Genomic DNA, 19,184 nt, shown 5'->3' with positions numbered 1-19,184 from the left:
ACTCACATAGTATTGGTATTATATAACATCAGCGAACCTCTACAACATTTCTATTACTCCAAAAAGCTCCTTCTTGTTAACTTTCAGTAAAGTCCCATCACCTTCCCAAGTCTGTGGCTTTAACAGCAAGGCACAGATGATGGACACAAAGATTTTTTAATAGAAATATTATGTAGAGGAGGGCAACATGTAGTTTCTTAGAGTTAAAAGTTAAAACTATAGGATAAGAATGCCTGGATCTACCAGTTCCATGATATAATAGTTGTGTATTGCATGTTTAATTTTATGAGGTAACTACTGTTCTGATTTTTATAATATTACATTCTTTTGCCTATTTTCATACTCATATATGCACTTTGGTTTCTGGTTCCTTTCACTTAGCATGATGTTTTCTGAGATTAATCCATGTTGCTGAGTGTCTTAGTAATTCACTCTTTATTGTAGAGTATATTCCACATTTTCTTAATCCAGTTTCCTTTTGATGGATAGTTGGTTCATTTACAGTTTTTTTTTTCCTTTTTTAAGGCACAAGCTTTTCTTTTTCTCCAATAAATACCTAGGAATAGAATTATGGGGTCATAGGATATAGGTATGTCTAATTTTATATGATAATGCCTTCAGCTATCCAAAGTAGTTGTACAGTTAGTTTTACACATATACTAAGTATGTGGAGAGTTTCACTGTTCCATATGCTAGCCAATATTGCATGTCATCAGTCTTTCTGGTTTTGTTTTTGTAATTCTTCTAGTGGATATAAAACAACGTGTAATTGGGGTTTTAATATGCATTTTCATATTTATAATAATGTTAGATACCATTTTGTGTGCTTGTTAGTTATTCGTATAACTTCTTTTGTCATGTGTCTGTTCAAGCCTCCTATTTTTGAATTATTGAGTTCTCATTGCTGATTTTTATTTCTTCTTCTGTTCTAAATACAAATATTTTGTTAGATATATATGCTCCAGTGTTTCATCCCAGTCTCTATCCTGCTGTTTTATTTAACTAACAGTGTTCCAGGGTGAGTAAAACTCTGCGTGTGTGTGTGTGTGTGTGTGTGTGTGTAAACTCAAATTCATCTTTTGAAAAATGTAGTGGTTTTTAAAACTAGTTTAAGGAATCTTTGTCTACCCCAAGGTTATAAAATATTTTCTCTTATCTTTCTTACACAAACCTTAATATTTTAATTGATGCATTTATGTCAGTGATCTTTTTGGAATTCATCTTTGTGTACAGTGTGATGTAGGGGTCAAAGTTAAGTTTTTTATGTCTCACACATTTTAATGTGTGCCAATATTTTATCTAAATGCTTTTCAGACCTTAAAATAACTCCTACAGAATATGTTTGAAGTATTTTCTTAATGAACTTTATTTTTTAGAGAAGTTTTAGGTTCCCAGCAACAATCACGTAAAAGGTACAGAAATCCATGCACTAGTTTCCATTCCCCACAAACACACAGCCTTCTCCCATCAATGTCCCATACCAGAGTAGTATATTTGTTACAATAAATGAACCTCTACTGGCACATCATTATCACTCAAAGTCCATAGTTTACCTTTAGAATGTATTCTTGGTGTTCCATATTCTGTGAGTTGGGACAAGTGTATAATGACGTATCCACCAACATAGCATCATACAGACTTTCACCACCCTTAAAATCCTCTCTGTTCTACTGATTCATCCTGCTTAACTGTCTAACTCCTGGTAAGCACTGGTTCTTTCACTATCTTCACAGTTTTTCATTGTACAGAACATCATATAGATGGAATCATACAAAATGCAGCCTTTTCAGATTGCCTTCTTTTACTTGGTAATGTGCATTTAACTTTCCTTCATGTCTTTTAATGACGTAATACTTCATTTATTTTTAGCGCTATATAATATTGCATTATCTCAGTGTACCAGAGATTATCCAGTTACTTCAAGTTTAGTAATTGTTAATAAAGCTGTTATAAATATCCATATGCAGGTTTGAGTAGGGATATAAGTTTTCAACTGTTTTAGGTAAATACCAAAGAGTGCAATTATGGGATCATAGGGTAAAAATATGTTTACCTTTATAAGAAATCACCGAACTATTTTGCAAAGTAGCTGTATCATTTTGCATTTCTCTCAACTATTAATAAGAGTTCCTGTGGCTCCACATTCTTGTCAGCATTCGGTGTTGTTAATGTTTTGGATTTTGGTCATTCTAATAGGTATGTAGTAATATTTAATTGTTATAATTTGTATTTTCCTCGTGACACAGTTTGAGCATCTTTTCGCATGCTTATTGGATATCTATGTATCCTCTTTGGTTAGGTTTCTGTTCTGGTGTTTTTCTTCACTTATAATTCACTTATAATTAAGTTATTTATTTTCTTTTTGTTGACTTTTAATGGTCTTTTTGAATGCTTTAAATAACAGTTTTCTATCAAAGTTATTTTTCATACTTTTTCCAGTTATTCCGGAACCAATTGTTGGAAGAATATTTCACTCTCCATTGAAATACATTCATGCTTTTATGTAAAATTAATTGGCGATGTTCAGTCTGGACAGCAGGGCATGAACTTGTCTCTCTTCTTCTCCCTGTTAAATACAACTATAAATCCCAGAAATAATACCACCAAAGTAGAACTGTGAAAGCTAGAAGACAAAGGCAAACTTATTAGAAAGCTGTTATAAATATCCATATGCAGATTTGAGTGGGGACATAAGTTTTCAACTATTTTAGGTAAATACCAAAGAGTGCAATTATGGGATCTGGAAGAACAATAGAGAGGTAGGGCATGTTATAACCTTATACTCAAAAGAAAGTGACATATGCCTGGTGTTTTCTGACCACGAATCTAGCAACAAATTTTGACATGATTTCTCCCTGGAATGGAAGAGTAGTCCTACAAAACACCAAGCAAGCCAGGCAACATGAGATAAACCGAGCAGACAAAAATATCACCACAGAGGCTCTGAAAATTAGTTCATCACTGGAAACAAAGCCCAGAAATGTAAGCCAAGACTTGCATGGTCAACCAGCAGAAGATAATTGCCTAATAAAATAAGCAATTTTTATGACCCAAATAGCTTAATAAATCCTACACACACACACACCAGATATCCAGGGGAAACTTCTTAAAAATCACTCATAATACCAAGAATCAGAAAAATTACAACTTGGAAATAAGAAAATCAACTGATACCAATACTGAGATGAATGAGATATTAGAATCACTTGACAAAGATTTTAAAGCAACCATTATAGAAATAATTCAATAACTAATTGTAAGTACTCTTAAAATAGAAAAATTTCAGCAAAGAAATAAAAGTTATAAAAAAGTAGCAAATGAAAATTATACTGAAAAATATGATAGCAGAATTTTGAAACAAATCTCACTGGATGGACTCATTAGTAAAGGTAACAAAAAATGGAATCAGTGAACTTGAGGACCAATAAATAGGCTTTACTCAATAGAAGCAACAGAGATAAAGTAGACTAAGTCAAGAAACGGTCACCACCAACACTAGTTCAGGCTGAATGGGTTCCAGAGGGTTGTCTCACAACTGCTACTACCATTAGTCATTCCATACCCACTGCCCAGGGGCTCAAGAGCCTACCCACTCACCCAACCCACTGCTGTCATTCCCAACCCTCAAGAAAGCCACCTGAGCCTGGCATAGTGACTCACGCCTGTAATCCCAGCACTTTGGGAGGCCGAGGCAGGTGGATGGCTTGAGGTCAGGCATTTAAGAGCAGTCTAGCCAATATAGTGAAACCTTATCTCTGTAAAAAATACAAAAATTAGCTGGGTGTCATCACAAGCCTGTAATCCCAGCTACTTGGGAGGGTGAGGCAGTAGAATTGCTTGAACCCGGGAGACAGGGGTTGCAGTGAGCTGAGATCACACCACTGCAGTCCAGCCTGGGTGACAGAGTGAGACTCCATCTCAAAAAAAAAAAAGAAAAGAAAAAAAAGAGGAAAGAACCATCAGGAGTTTTAAGGATTCACCTGCCTGGTCTTGTGCTAGTGTATAGTACCATGGGGCCCCTAACAGGCCCTCTTAGCCTACTGCAACCATGACTAGGACCTGAAGACTGGACCAGCTGGCATCCCAGACCCCAGAAAAACTTCATCACAGCCTTCATTGACAACTGCACCCTAAGCTACTGAGAAGATCAGAGGCATCACTGATGCTCTATAGCTGAAAATATCATACAGAGACTATACTTCTGCATGTCCTCAGATTTAAAACATAAGTACCCTGCCCAACCAACATCATAGATACATCTTCAGGAAAACATCTTCCCTTACAGAAGTAAATTCAAAAAAATAGAAGAAGCGACCATTACACTAGATGCACAATTATCAATATAAGGACACAGGAAACATAGGAAACCCAGGAAACGTGACACTTCCAAAAATATAATAATTTTTCAGCAACAGATTTCAGTCAAAAAGAAATTTACAGGCTTGGTTTGGTGGCTCATGGCTGAAGTCCCAGCACTTTTAGAGGTCAAGACAAGAGGATTACTTGAGGCCAGTAGCTTGAGATGAGCCTTGGCAACATCAGGAGACCATATCTTTACAATTTTTTTAAATTAGTGAGGTGCAATGGCTTGTACCTGTAGCCCTAGCTACATGGGAGACAGAGGCAGGAGGATAATTTGAGTCTAGGAGTTCAAGGTTACAGTGAGCTAGGATGGTACCACTGCACTCTAGCCTAAGTAACAGAGTAAGACTCTGTCTCTAATTTTTTTAAAAAAAGGAATTTATGAAGTCCTGGAAAAAGAATTTGAAATATTAAAGAAGTTCAGTGAGATACAGGATAATACTGCAAAATAATCCAAAGAAATCATAAAAATAATTTAGAATATGAATGAGAAATTTACCAAGAGAGATATCATTTAAAAGAGAATAAAAATTCTGGAATTAATTAAATAATATTTTGAATAAAATACAAAATACACTTGAAAGCTTCAACACTAAATTAAATCAAGCAGAAGAAAAAACCTCAGAACTTGAAGACAGATCTTTTGAAATAACTCGGTCACACTAAAATAAAGGAAAAAGAATAAAAAAGAGTGAGCAAAGCCTACATGACATATAGGACACCAGAAGACAACCAAATATTGAATATTTTGTGTTCCAGAAGGCAAAATGAAAAAAGAATTAGAAAATGTATTAAACAAAATAATAGATGAAAACTTCATAATTCTCACAAGAGATTTAGACATCCAGATACAGGTGGTCCAGAAATCCCCAACTAGACACAATGTAGAAAAATCTTCACAGCAGATTATAGTTAAACTATCTAAAGTCAAAGACAAAGAGAGAATTCTGAAAACAGCAAGAGGAAAGCATCTAGTCATTAATAAGGGAATCCACATTAGACTAAGAGTGGATTTATCAGCAAAATCCTTACAGAGTGGGAGATAATGAGATGATGTAGTCAAAGTGATGAGAGAAGTAAAAGAAAAAAAAAACTGGCAAACAAGCATACTATATCCAGCTAAGGTATCCCTTGTAAATTAAGGAAAAATAAAGTCTTTCCCAGACAGGCAAATACTAAGGGAGTTCATCACCACTAGACTGGCCATACAAGAAATCCTTAAAGGAATCCTACAGCTGGAAAAAAAAAAAGAATAATATCTATCATCATGAAAACGCATGAAAATGTAAAAACCACTGGTAGAGCAAACACAGAAAGAAAAGACTGAAATGTTATCACTACAGTAAACCACCAAACCGCAATGATAAACAATAAGAGAGAAAGAAAGGAACAAAAAATATACACAACAACCAGAAATCAATTAATAAAATGACTAGAATAAGCTCTCCAGCATTAATAACCTTGAATATTTACAGATTAAACTTTCCATGTAAAAGAGATAGATCAACTGAAGGTATAAATAAACATAGCCTATTTGCTGCCTAAAAGAAATTTATGTCACATGTAAAAAAAATACACAGACAAAGTAAAAAGATGGAAAAAGATATTCCATGCAAATGAAAACCAAAAGAGAGGAGGAGCAGCTATATTTGTATCAGATAAAACAGACTTTGTGTCAAAAACAGTAGAAAGAAACAAAGAAGACCATTATATAATGATTAAGGGATCAATTTAGTAAGAAAATACAGGAATTATAAACATATATAAACTCAGCACCAGAGTGCCAAGATACATAAAACAAATATTATTAGATCTAAAGAGAGATATAGACTTCAATACAATAGTAGTTGTGGACCTCAACACTTTACTCTCAGCATTAGACATACTATCTAGACACAATTAACAAAGAAATTTTGGATTTAAATTTCTTATTAAAGAAAATGAAAGCAACAGAAATTTATAGAACATTTTACTCAACAGCTACAGAATACACATTCTTCTCAACAACATGGAACATTCTCCAGGATAGACCATATTTTAGGGCACAAAACAAGTCCCATCAAATTTTAAAAACTTAAAATTATGTTAGGTATCTTGACAGATCACAATGAAATAAAACTAGAAATCAAAAACAAGAGAAACTTTGCAAACTGTACATAATACATGGAAATTAAACAACATGTTCCAGAATTACATAAGGTAAATTTTTTAAAAATCTTGAAACAAATGAAAATCAAAACATACCGTATCAAAATCTATGAGATATAGCAAAAGCAGTAAAGTTTATAGCAATAAACATTTACAACAAAAAGGTAGAAGGCTTTCAAATCAGTAATATAATGATATATCTCAAGGAATTAGAGAGGCTATTACAAACCAAACACAAAATTATTACAAGGTAAAATATAAAGCAAATGTGATACATATACACTATAGAATACTACATAGCCATAAAAAAGATTGAATCAGAATAAAAATAGAAAATAAACAAAGCAATAATGAGTAATGGAATTGAAATAATAATAAAAATTATTGTCCAGAAAGTCCAGAGCTGGGTAGATTCACTGAAATCATATACTTAACTTTCAATGAACTATCACCATTTCTTCTCAAGTATTACCAAAAAAAAAAAAAAATGAAGAGGAGGAAATTACCTGTAAGTCATTCTGCCAGGCCAGCATAATTCATATACCAAAACCAGACAAGGACGTAACAAAAAGAGAAAACTAGATGTCAATGTTTCTGATAAACATAGATACAACAATTGTCAACAAAATATTGTAACCAAATCCAATAACAGGTCAAAAAAGTATATTAAGATTAAGTCCAATTTATCCCAGGGATGCAAGGATGGTTCGACATACATGAATCAATAAATGCAAATTATCACATTAATAGAATGAAAGACAAAAACCATAAAGATAATCTCAATAGATGCAGACAAAGCATTTGAAAAAGTAATATTGCTTTATTATAAAAACTCTCAGCAAACTAGGCTTAGAAGAAACATGTCTCAACCTAATAAAGGCTATATATGACAAACCCACAGGTAATGTTATACTCAATAAGGAAAAGCTGAAGCCTTTTATGTAGGAACAGGATCAAGAAAAGGATGTCCACTTTCACCACTCATATTCAGTATAGTACCAGACATCCTAGCCAGAGTGATTAGGCAAAATAAAAAAAAAAAGTGCCTGCAAAATGAAAAAGAACAAGTCAAATTGTTTTTCTTTCCTAATGATGTGATCTTATATCTGAAAGATTTCTAAAGAATTCAACAAAAATCTCTTAGATCTAACAAGTAAATTAAATAAAGTTGCAGGATATAAAATCAGCATACAAAAAACAGTAGAATTTCTATACACCAATAATGCACTGAGAAAGAAATAAAGAAATCATTTCCATTTACAATAACTACCAAAAGTATATAAAATACCTAGTGATATAGTTAACCAAGGAAATGAATGATCTCTGCAAGGAAAACTGTATCTCACTAACAAAAGAAATTGAAAAGGACATAAAGAAATACAAAGATATCCCACACTAATGGATCAGGAGAATCAATATTGTTGAAATAACCACACTGCCGAAAATAATATACAGATTCAATGGAGTCCCTATCAAAATATCAATGTCATTTTTCACAGTAATAGAAAAACCGATTCTAAAACTTGTAAGGAACCAATAAAGAGAATGAATAACAAAAGCAATCCTGAGCATAAAGAATAAAGCTAGAGACATCACCCTACCTTTCTCAAAAATATATTACAAGGCTACAGTAACAAAATAAGCATGAAATTGTTATAAATCACAAAAATATTGGCCATTGAAACAGAATAGAGACTTGAGAAATAAATCCACATACTTACATCTAACCAATTTTCAATGAAGGCTCCAAGAATATACACTGGGAAGAAAACACCCTTTTCAGTAAACGATGTTAGAAAATTTTGATATCTATATGCGGAAGTATAAAAGTGGATCTCTATCTCTCATTCCATACAAAAATCAATAAAACATGAATTAAAAGATTAAATATAAGACTGAAAATATAAAACTGCTAATAGAAAAAAGAAAAACATTTCAGAACATTGGACTAAACAAAGATTTTATGGCCAAGTTCTCCAAAGCATGATCAACAAGATGAAAAATAGACAAATTGGACTATAGTAAACTAAAAGGCTTCTGTACAGCAAAGAAAACAATAAACAGAGTAAAGAGTAAACCTGTTTAATGGGAGAGAATATTTGCAGACTATTCATCTTTCAAGGGACTAATATCTTGGATATACAAGGTGCTCAAACTTCTCAACAGTTAAAAAAAAAAAAAAGTCCCATTAAAAAGTGAGCAGGCCAGGCATGGCGGCTCACACCTATAATCCCAGTACTTTGGGAAGCCAAAGTGGGCAGATCACCTGAAGTCAGCAGTTTGAGACCAGCCTGGCCAACATGGTGAAACCCCGTCTCTTCTAAAAATAAAAATATTAGCCATGCATGGTGGTGCATGCTTGTAATTCCAGCTACTCGGGAGGCTGGGGCAGGAAAATCGCTTGAACCCGGGAGGTGGAGGTTGCAGCAAGCCAAGATTACACCATTGACCTCCAGCTTGGGCAACAACAGCAAAACTCCGTTAAAAAAAAAAAAAAGTGAGAAAGGACATGTACAGACATTTCTCAAAAGAAGACATACAATTGGCCAAGAAACATGAAAAAATTCTTAATATCACTAATCATTAGGGAAATGCAAATCAAAACCATCATGAGATATAATCTTATCCTAATTAAAATGAGTATTATTAAAAAGACAAAAATTAACAGAGACCGGCAAGGATGCAGAGATTAGGGAACTCTTACACACTGCTGGTGGGAATGTAAATTAGCATAGCCACTATGGAAAACAGTATGGAGATTTGTTTAAAGAATAAAAATAGAACTACCACAAAATTCAGCAATCTTGCTACTGGATATTTATCCACAGGAAAATAAATCAGTGTAGTAAAAGCATACTTGCACTTGCATGTTTGCTGCAGTACTATTCACAACAGCAAAGATATGAAATCAACACAAATGTCCACAAATGGAAAAAATGGATAAAGAGAATGTGGTATAGATAAACAATAGAATACTCTTTCACAATAAATAAAGAATAAAATAATGTCATTTGCAGCAACATGGATGGAAGTGGAGGTCATTATGATACATGAAATAAGCCAGGAATAGAAAAACAAATCTCTCTCGTGTTCTCTTGTATATGTAGGAGCTTAAAAAGTTGATCGCATGAAGGCAGAGAGTAGAATAAGAGATATCAAAAGCTGGTAAGGGCATGTGGTTGGGAGGAGGCTATAAAGAGAGGTTGCTCAATGAGTGTAAACATACAGTTAGGTAGAAGGTGTAAGTTTAATGTCCAATAGAAGGTAGAGTGACTATAGTTGGCAATAAAATATTGGATATTTCAAAGTAGCTAGAAGAAAGGACTTGAAATATTCCCAATACAAAGAAATGATAGTCAAAGTGAGATTCTCCAAATACCTTGACTTGATCATTATACATTCTATGTCTATAACAAAATACCTCATTTACTCCATAAATCTGTGAAATATTATGTATACATTTTTAAAAAGAGAGAAAAATGAACAGATTCTCACTTACCTGTGGAATAATAACTAAAGGTCCTAGATGAATCACTTGAATTTCAGAGGAAAAGGACAGACAGTGAGGCTGTAAAGACATAGGAAGAAATAATAGCTGTTAACTTCACAAATTTGATTCAATGTATAAACCCATAAATACAAGAAGCTGAGCAAACTCCAATTAAGACAAACCTAAAAGAATCTACAGCAAGATTCATTATAGTAAAATGGGAAAAATTGTAAAAAATAAAATAAAATTTTTGAAAGCAGCTGGAGTAAAATGGTATCTATCCTATAGGGGAATACCAATTTAAACATTTTCTCATTTTTTCATAATAGAAGTAAGAAAGAAGTAGCACAGCATTTTTCAAATACTGAAAGAAAAGAATTGGCAACAACTCATTCTATAACCAGCAGAGCTGTCATCAAAAATAATGAGGGAAAAATAAATTCTCAAATGCAGAAAACAAAAAAGTATTTGTTACTCGCAGACCCACCCTTAAAAAATGGTTAAAACAATTTTTTTTCCAAATAATAAAAAAGCGAATCTCGGAGCCTCAGGAAGGAAGAAACAATAATGGAAGAAGGAGACATGTGAGTGATATGGTTTGCATTGGTGTCCATTCTAAACTCTCAGGTCAAATTGGAGGAGAAACCTGGTAGGAGGTGGTTTGATCATGGGGTGAATTTCCCCCATGCTGTTCTCATGATGAGTGGGTTCTCATGAGATCTGATGGTTTAAGTGTGTGGCACTTCCCCCTTCTCTCTCTCTCTATCTCTCTCTCTCTCACGCGTGCGCTTTCACTGGCCCTCTTGCTCTTGCTCTCACTCTCTCTCCTGACACCATGTGAAGAAGGTACTTGCTTCTCCTTTGCCTTCTGCCATGATTGTAAATTCCTGAGGCCTCCCAGTCATGCTTCCTATTAAGCCTGCAGAACTTTGAGTCAATTAAACTTCTTTTCTTCATAAATAATCCAGCCTCAGGTAGCTCTTTATAGCAGTGTGAAAACAGACTAATACACTGAGTAAGAACAATAGTTTTCTAAATAATATACGATGGTCAAAGCCAAAATTATAAAAGCATTTGATATTCAAGATAATAATATATAAAAGTGGGAGTGGCAAAAGGACCTAAATAAAAACAAGGTTTCCACTCTTTATTTGAAGTAGTAAAATGTTGATCCCAATAAACTGTGATAAGATACATATGTATATTTCAATAAACATAGTTGTTACTAAGAATCTAATTCAAAGTGATATTCTTAAAAAACATTGAAGTAAATCAAAATGGAATCTTAGCAAATTACACAAAGTGAATAATTCACAAGAAGGCAAGAAAAGAAAAACAGAGGACCAGGGAACAGTGGACATAAACTTTTTTTAAAAAAACCTATATTTAAGCAGTGCATCTCAAGAAATAATCTCAATGCAAATGGTCTAAATACACTAATTAGAAGACAATGATGAATAGAGTTTATTTTTATACAGTGACCCAACTTGACGCTGCATGACTTAGATGTGGAATTGCAACGGAAAGTATTTATCAAACTTCTAACTAGGTGGAATTCAAACTTCAATGTGTGCTTTTCTCGTTACAACAGTTGAGATCTCTGGTCAGTTTTCAGTCTTCTGTTGTTTTCTGAGAGTCTTCTTGGAGCCTACGTATGTGTGAACAGTTCAGAGTTGGCCGAAGATTTGTGGAAGGTTTATATGCAGACTTAAAGCCGCCATCTTCTTTAGTTTCCTCCTCAGTTTCCAGACACTCTGATACCCTACATTCTTTCTTTGGCACCTCAATCTAAAATTATTGTTATTGCTGTTCCTGCCTGAGTTTTTGTGGCCCAATATAATGCAAACGTGGAGAAACACCAAGGAAAATACTTTTGAAACATAGATCTTATCCAGTGGTACACCTATTATCAGAGTCACTTTCTTTCCAGTTTTTCTCTACTCTTGACTCCAGTTCATGAACAGTTTACAGTTGTTATATACAGGAAGATTATTCTTATGCAAGCTGTTTCACCACTGTTACTAGAACTGGGACTTCATGTGGGCACTTTACAAATTAACAATGTTTCCTAAAGAAGGTCATAGTATTAATCAAGCTTTTCTTCCCCTTGCATTTTCTTATGCTTTGACATCTTACTGTCCTTGCTGACATTGGAGGAATTGCCCTTTCCTGGAATAGCTAATTCCTAGAGATAAGAAACAACTCCCCTGGGAGCACACCTTTCAAATGAACACCAAACAATCCCAAGCCCACGCCCCTAACCACCTCCTCTATGGAGCTATCATTCTTTGGGCCATTATTCCCCTGTCTTAAACATCCCAGGGCCAGGTATCAGACAAATAGAGACAGCCTCTATGCCTCAGAGCCTGCAGATATTATTCATACTTGCAAACCTAAATTGGCTCATCCTGCCTCACTTGTTTCTTCCCATGAAAACCACAGTAAAGGCTCTCATCCATGTTTTCCTCTCATTTCCTCTGCCTCCTGACTAACCCTGGTGCTTCCCTGTGTGGCCTTGTGTGGCATGTCTTGCCTCCTGTTTCTAGGGATATTTAGGTATAGAAACTTATTTTATGACAGTCATTTTCATGTCTGCATGTCTTACCATACCTGATTGAAACAAATCTCAAGTGCCCTTAAAACAACCATTCAGTAGGTATGGAAATCTATGGGTTGAAGAACTTCCTGAAGTAGTTCTATCTTACATAAGTTTGGGAAACAGGTGAACTAAGCCATAAGAAGGAAGTAATGTCTAAGTTAAACCTTGAAGAGCGAGTAGGAGTTAGTTTCATTAAAAAGTCAAGAGAGAAATAACAACAAGTATGAAAAGAAATAGGGTGAGAAAACACAAAGGTCTGCAACATGCCTGGAAGATAGTTGTCAAAATTGGGAGCCAGAGAAGAAGGCTCAGATTATGGTACGTATGGTGATGGCCTCATGCATATTACTCAGGAGGGTGGGCTTTAACTGGCTTTAAATCGAGAAATGACACGATTAGGATGTATCTAGTTCTTTTGAGTTCTGGTCTTTTGTGTTTTTAGTATATCAGGTTACCACCCTACCAGAATCATCAGCTAATGTTGTTCATTTTGCCACCCTAAACTTGAAGGAAAGTGGAGTTGTTGCACACGGCTGTGATCACAGCATAATCAGTTTTCAAATTGTCAAATGGCACCGCACAAAACATCGTATTGGATTTTTTAAAAGACTGCATGAAGAGAATTAAAAACGAGCTAAAGAAAATGGACTGAAATCAGCTGTAGTTTAGGAAATTCACTATGTTGAAATATGTGCTTTTAAATAACAGGTAGGGGGCAAACAATCTACAATCAGTCAAGCAGAATCTCGTTGTCAATATGTAAAAGCAAAGCTGGGATAATCATGGTAAAGACATGTCTGATGGTTAATTTGGAAAGGACAAATGCCTATGACATTGACTTTATTGCAGAGAAAACAGAAAAATATTTGGAAGCTGAAGAGAAAAAATGAACATTTTCTCTTTGTAGTGCAAAGCACGTTGACTGTGGCAGAAACTGGTTTTTGTTCTGTTTTGTTTTGTGGGGAGCATGTCACGAAAATATAGGCAAAGATGAAATTGCAACAGGTTGGGTCAGTACAATGCTACATAAACAATGTGAGAGTTTTTGAATTATATTGGCTCGTGCAACAAAATTATGTGATATCATCAAAACAAAATCTGAGTGGATAAGCTCACAGTACAGCAAAGATCCCTGAAACCCATTAACTCAAAATTCTGTGTTATTATTCTTCCTCATTGTTCTTTTTATTTATAAAAGCTAATTTCTTTAATTCTTGCCTTTGAATCTGTTTATTTTCTTAGAATTTGCTTTGGGTAATATTTATCTACTAATGAAATCAAAGTTTCCTCCAGGGCAATAACATTTTCTGTTTTAGATACCAGCATATGCTCAGTGCTTGATATAGATTAGGTTTTTCAATATACATATGATGTTTGTACAGATGAATGAATGAGAAAATGAAGGAATTTTTACTGAACATTTAACTAAAGAAATAATAAACTACTACTTATTTACAATTTGCTATGCTTGGGACTTTTTGATTAATGATTATTATTACATACATTCTAATATTAAATTCACAAATATCTTTTTTTTTTTGAGACCGAGTCTCACTATGTTGCCCAGACTGGAGTGCAGTGGTGTATTCTCGGCCTCACTGTAACCTCCGCCTCCAGGTTCAAGTGATTCTCCTGCCTCAGCCTCTCGAGTAGCTGGTATTACAGGTGCAGGCCAACAAAAGTAAAAGGCTAACTTTTTGTACTTTTAGTAGAGATGGGGTTTCACTGTGTTAGCCAGGATGGTCTCGATCTCCTGACCTCGTGATCCACCCACCTCAGCCTCCCAAAGTGCTGGGATTACAGGCGTGAGCCACCATGCCCAGTGTTAAATTCACAATATCTTAAGACCAATGTTATTTGCATCAATTTTAAATAGAAAATGGATGTCCTGAGGACATCCAGAGGGGGTAAGCTACTTGCCCAAATTGACAGAAAGCAGCAGATATGGAATTTAAGCTCATCTAGCCATTTTTGCTACCCAAAATTACCAGTGACAGGTATAATCAGTGGGTAAAGAGATAACAATTTAGAATGTGGACACAAAAGGTGTAAATTAACTGTGTGCACTTAGATACATTATTTTACCTCTCTCAATTCAATATCCTCAATATTCAAATGAAGAGAGTCATGATAATTGCTTTAGGGAATTATAAAACTACATGAGTAGTGCTTGTAAAATTCTTAACACAATGGGTACTAACAGTAATAATGATAACAATAATCAAATTAATATGTTAGGGTGACTTAGGAATTCATAATTTTTATTCATGCATCTGATTTTCAATAAAAAAGATGAAGTTACTATTTTTATATATGTATTATACTTTAAGTTATGCGATAGATGTACAAAAGGTGCAGGTTTGTTACATAGATATACATGTGCCATGGTGGTTTGCTGCACCCATCAACCCATCATCTACATTAGGTATTTCTCCTAATGCTATCCCTCTCTTAGCCCCCACCCCATGACAGGCCCTGCTGTGTGATATTCCCCTCCCTGTGGCCATATGTTCTCATTGTTCAACTCCCACTTATGAGTGAGAACATGTAGTGTCTGATTCTCTGTTCCTGTGTTAGTTTGCTGAGAATGATGGTTTCCAGCTTCATCCATGTCCCTGCAAAGAACATGAACTCATTCTTTTTTAGTGGCTACATAGTATTCCATGGTGTATATGTGCCACATTTCCTTTATTCAGTCTCACATTGATGGGCATTTGGGTTGGTTCTTAGCCTTTGCTATTGTGAATAGTGCTGCAGTAAACATACATGTGTATGTGTCTTTATAGTAGAATGATTTACAATCCCTGAGGTATATACCCAGTAATGGGATTGCTGGATCAAATGGTATTTCTAGTTGTACATCCTTGAGGAATTGCCACACTGCCTTCCACGATGATTAAACTAATTTATACTGCCACCAGCAGTGTAAAAGCTTTCCTGTTTCTCCACATCCGCTCCAGCATCTGTCGTTTCCTGGCTTTTTAATAATTGCCATTCTAACTGGCATGAGATGATATTTCACTGTGGTTTTGAGTTGCATTTCTCAAATGACCATTGATGATGAGCTTTTTTTCATATGTTTTTGGTTGCATACATGTCTTCTTTTGAAAAATGCTCATATCCTTCACCTACTTTTTGTTGGGCTTGTTTGCTTTTTCTTGTAAATTTGTTTAATTACCTTGTAGATTCTGGATATTAGACCTTTGTCAGATGGATAGACTGTAAAAATTTTCTCCCATTCTTTAGGTTGCCTGCTCACTCTGATGATAGTTTCTTTTGCTGTGCAAAAGCTCTTTAGCTTAATTAGATCCCATTTGTCAATTTTGGCTTTTGTTGCCATTACTTTTGGTGTTTTAGTCATGAAGTCTTTGTGCATGCCTATGTCCTCAATGGTATTGCCTAGGTTTTCTTCTAGGGTTTTTATGGTTTTAGGTTTTACATTTAAACTTTTAATCCATCTTGAGTTAATTTCTGTATAGGATGTAAGGAAGGCATCCAGTTTCAGTTTTCTGCATATGGCTAGCCAGTTTTCCCAGCACCATTTACTAGATAGTGAATCCTTTCCCCATTGCTTGTTTTTGTCAGATTTGTCAAATATCAGGTAGTCGTAGATGTGTGGTGTTATTTCTGAGGCCTCTGTTCTTTTCCATTGGACCATATATCTGTTTTGGTACCAGTACCATATTGTTTTGGTTACTGTAGCCTTGTAGTATAGTTTGAAGTCAGGTAGTGTGAGGCATCAAGCTTTGTTTTTTTGCTTAGGATTTTCTTGGCTATATGGACTCTTTTTCAGTTCCACATGAAATTTAAAGTAGTTTTTTCTAATTCTGTGAAGAATGCCAGTGGTAGCTTGATGGGAATAGCATTGAATCCATAAATTACTTTGGGTAATATGGCCATTTTCATGATATTGATTCTTTCTATCCATTAACATGGAATTGTTTTCCATTTTTTTGTGTCCTCTTTTATTTCTTTGAGCAGTAATTTGTAGGTCTCCTTGAAAAGGTCCTTCACGTCCCTTGTAAGTTTTATTCCTAGGTATTTTATTCTCTTTGTAGCAATTGTGAATGGGAGTTTGCTCATGATTTGACTCTCTGTGTGTCTATTATTGGTGTATAGGAATGCTTGTGATTTTTGCACATTGATTTTATATCCTGAGACTTTGCTAAAGTTGCTTATCAGCTTCAGGAGTTTTGGGGCTGAGACAATGGGGTTCTCTATATATACAATAATGTCACCTGCAAAGAGAGATAATATGACTTCCTCTCTTCCTGTTTGAATGTGCTTTATTTCTTTCTCTTGCCTGATTGCCTTGGCCAGAGATTCCAATACTATATTGAATAGGAGTGGTGAGAGAGGGCATCGTTGTCTTGTGCCAGTTTTCAAAGGGAATGCTTCCAGCTTTTGCCCATTCAGTATGATATTGGCTGTGGGTTTGTCATAAATAGTTTTTACTATTTTGAGATATGGTCCATTAATACCTAGTTTATTGAGTGTTTTTATCATGAAGAGGTGTTCAATGTTATCAAAGGCCTTTTCGCATCTATTGAGATAATTATGTGTTTTTTGTCATTGGTTCTGTTTATGGGATGGGTTACGTTTATTGATTTGCATTTTTTGAACCAGCCTTGCATCCCAGGGATGAAGCCAACTTCATTGTGGTGGATAGGCTTTTTAATGTGCTGCTCAATTCAGTTTGCCAGTATTTTATTGAGGATTTTCGAAGTTCATCAGGGATACTGGCCTGAAATTTTCTTTTTTTATTGTGTCTCTGCCAGATTTTGATATCAGGATGATGCTGGCCTCATAAAGTGAGTTAGGGAGAAGTCCCTCTTTTTCTATTGTTTGTGACAGTTTCAGAAGGAATGGTACCTGCTCCTGTTTGTACCTCTGGTAAAATTCAACTGTGAATCCATCTGGTCTTGGACTTTTTTTGGTTGGAAGGCTATTAATTACTGCCTCAAAATCAGAACCTGTTATTGGCCTATTAAGGGATTCGACTTCTTCCTGGCTAGTGTTGGGAGGGTGTATGTGTCCAGGAATTTATCAATTTCTTCTAGATTTTCTGGTTTATTTGTGTAGAGGTGTTTACAGTATTCTCTGATGGTAGTTTGCATTTCTGTGGGATCAGTGTTGATCTTCCCTTTATCATTTTTTATTGTGTCCATTTGATTCTTCTCTCTTTTTTTCTTAATTAATCTGGCTAGCAGTCTATCTATTTTGTTAATCTTTTCAAAAAGTCAGTTCCCGGATTAACTGATTTGTTGAAGTGTTTTCACATCTCTGTCTCCTTTAGTTCTGCTCTGATCTTAGTTATTTCTCATTTTCTGCTAGCTTTTGAATTTCTTTGCTCTTGGTTCTCTATTTGTTTTAATTGTGATGTTAGGGTATCAATTTTAGATCTTTCCTGCTTTGTCCTTTGGGCATTTAGTGCTATAAATTTCCCTCCAAACACTGCTTTGGCTGTGTCCCAGAGATTTTGGTATGTTGTCTCTTTTTTCTCATTGGTTTCAAAGAACTTATTTATTTCTGCCTTAATTTCGTTATTTACCCAGTAGTCATTCAGGAGTAGGTTGTTCACGTTCCATGTAGTTGTTCAGTTTTGAGTGAGTTTCTTAATCTTGCATTCTAATTGGATTACACTGTGGTCTGAGAGACTATTTGTTATGATTTTCTTTCTTTTGCATTTGTGGAGGAGTGTTTTATTTCCAATTACATAGTCGATTTTAGAATAAGTGCTATGCGGTGCTAAGAAAAATGTATATTCTGTCAATTTAGGGTGGAGAGTTCTGTAGATGTCTATTGGAACTGCCTGGTCCAGAGCTGAGTTCAAGTTCTTGTTAAGGTCCTTGTTAATTTTCTGTCTCATTGATCTGTCTAGTATTGACAGTGGTGTGTTAAAGTCTCCCACTATTATTGTGTGGGAGTCAAAGTTTCTTTGTAGGTCTGTAAGAACTTGCTTTATGAATCTGGGTGCTCCATTATTGGGTGCATATATATTTAGGATAGTTAGCTCTTCTTGTTACATTGATACCTGTACCATTATCTAATGCCCTTCTTTGTCTTTTATGATCTTTGTTGGTAAAGTCTGTTTTATCAGAGACTAGGATGGCAATCCTTCCTTTTTTTTTTCTTTCTGTTTGCTTGATAAACCTTCTTCCATCTCTTCATTTTGAGCCTACATGTGTCTTTGCATGTGAGGTGAGTCTCCTGAATACAGCACACTGATGGGTCTTGACTCTTTATCCAATTTGCTAGTCTATGTCTTTTAATTGGGGCATTTTACCCATTACATTTAAGGTTAATATTGTTATGTGTGAATTTGATCCTGTGATTACGATGCTAGCTGGTTATTTTGCCCATTAGTTGATGAAGTTTCTTCATAGTGTTGATGGTCTTTACATTTTTGTATGTTGTTGCAGTGACGAGTATTGTCTTTTTTTTTTTTTTCCTTATTTAGTGCTTCCTTTGGGAGCTCTTGTAAGGCAGGCCTGGTGGTGACAAAATCCCTCAGCATTTGCTTGTCTGTAAAGGATTTTATTTCTCCTTCACTTATGAAGCTTAGTTTGGCTGGATATGAAATTC

Source organism: Colobus angolensis, unplaced genomic scaffold (genome assembly GCF_000951035.1).
Source record: "Colobus angolensis palliatus isolate OR3802 unplaced genomic scaffold, Cang.pa_1.0 Scaffold178, whole genome shotgun sequence".
Taxonomy (NCBI): Eukaryota; Metazoa; Chordata; class Mammalia; order Primates; family Cercopithecidae; genus Colobus; species Colobus angolensis.
The sequence above is the reverse complement of the archived record's forward strand: the minus strand, read 5'-3'. Positions refer to the sequence as shown.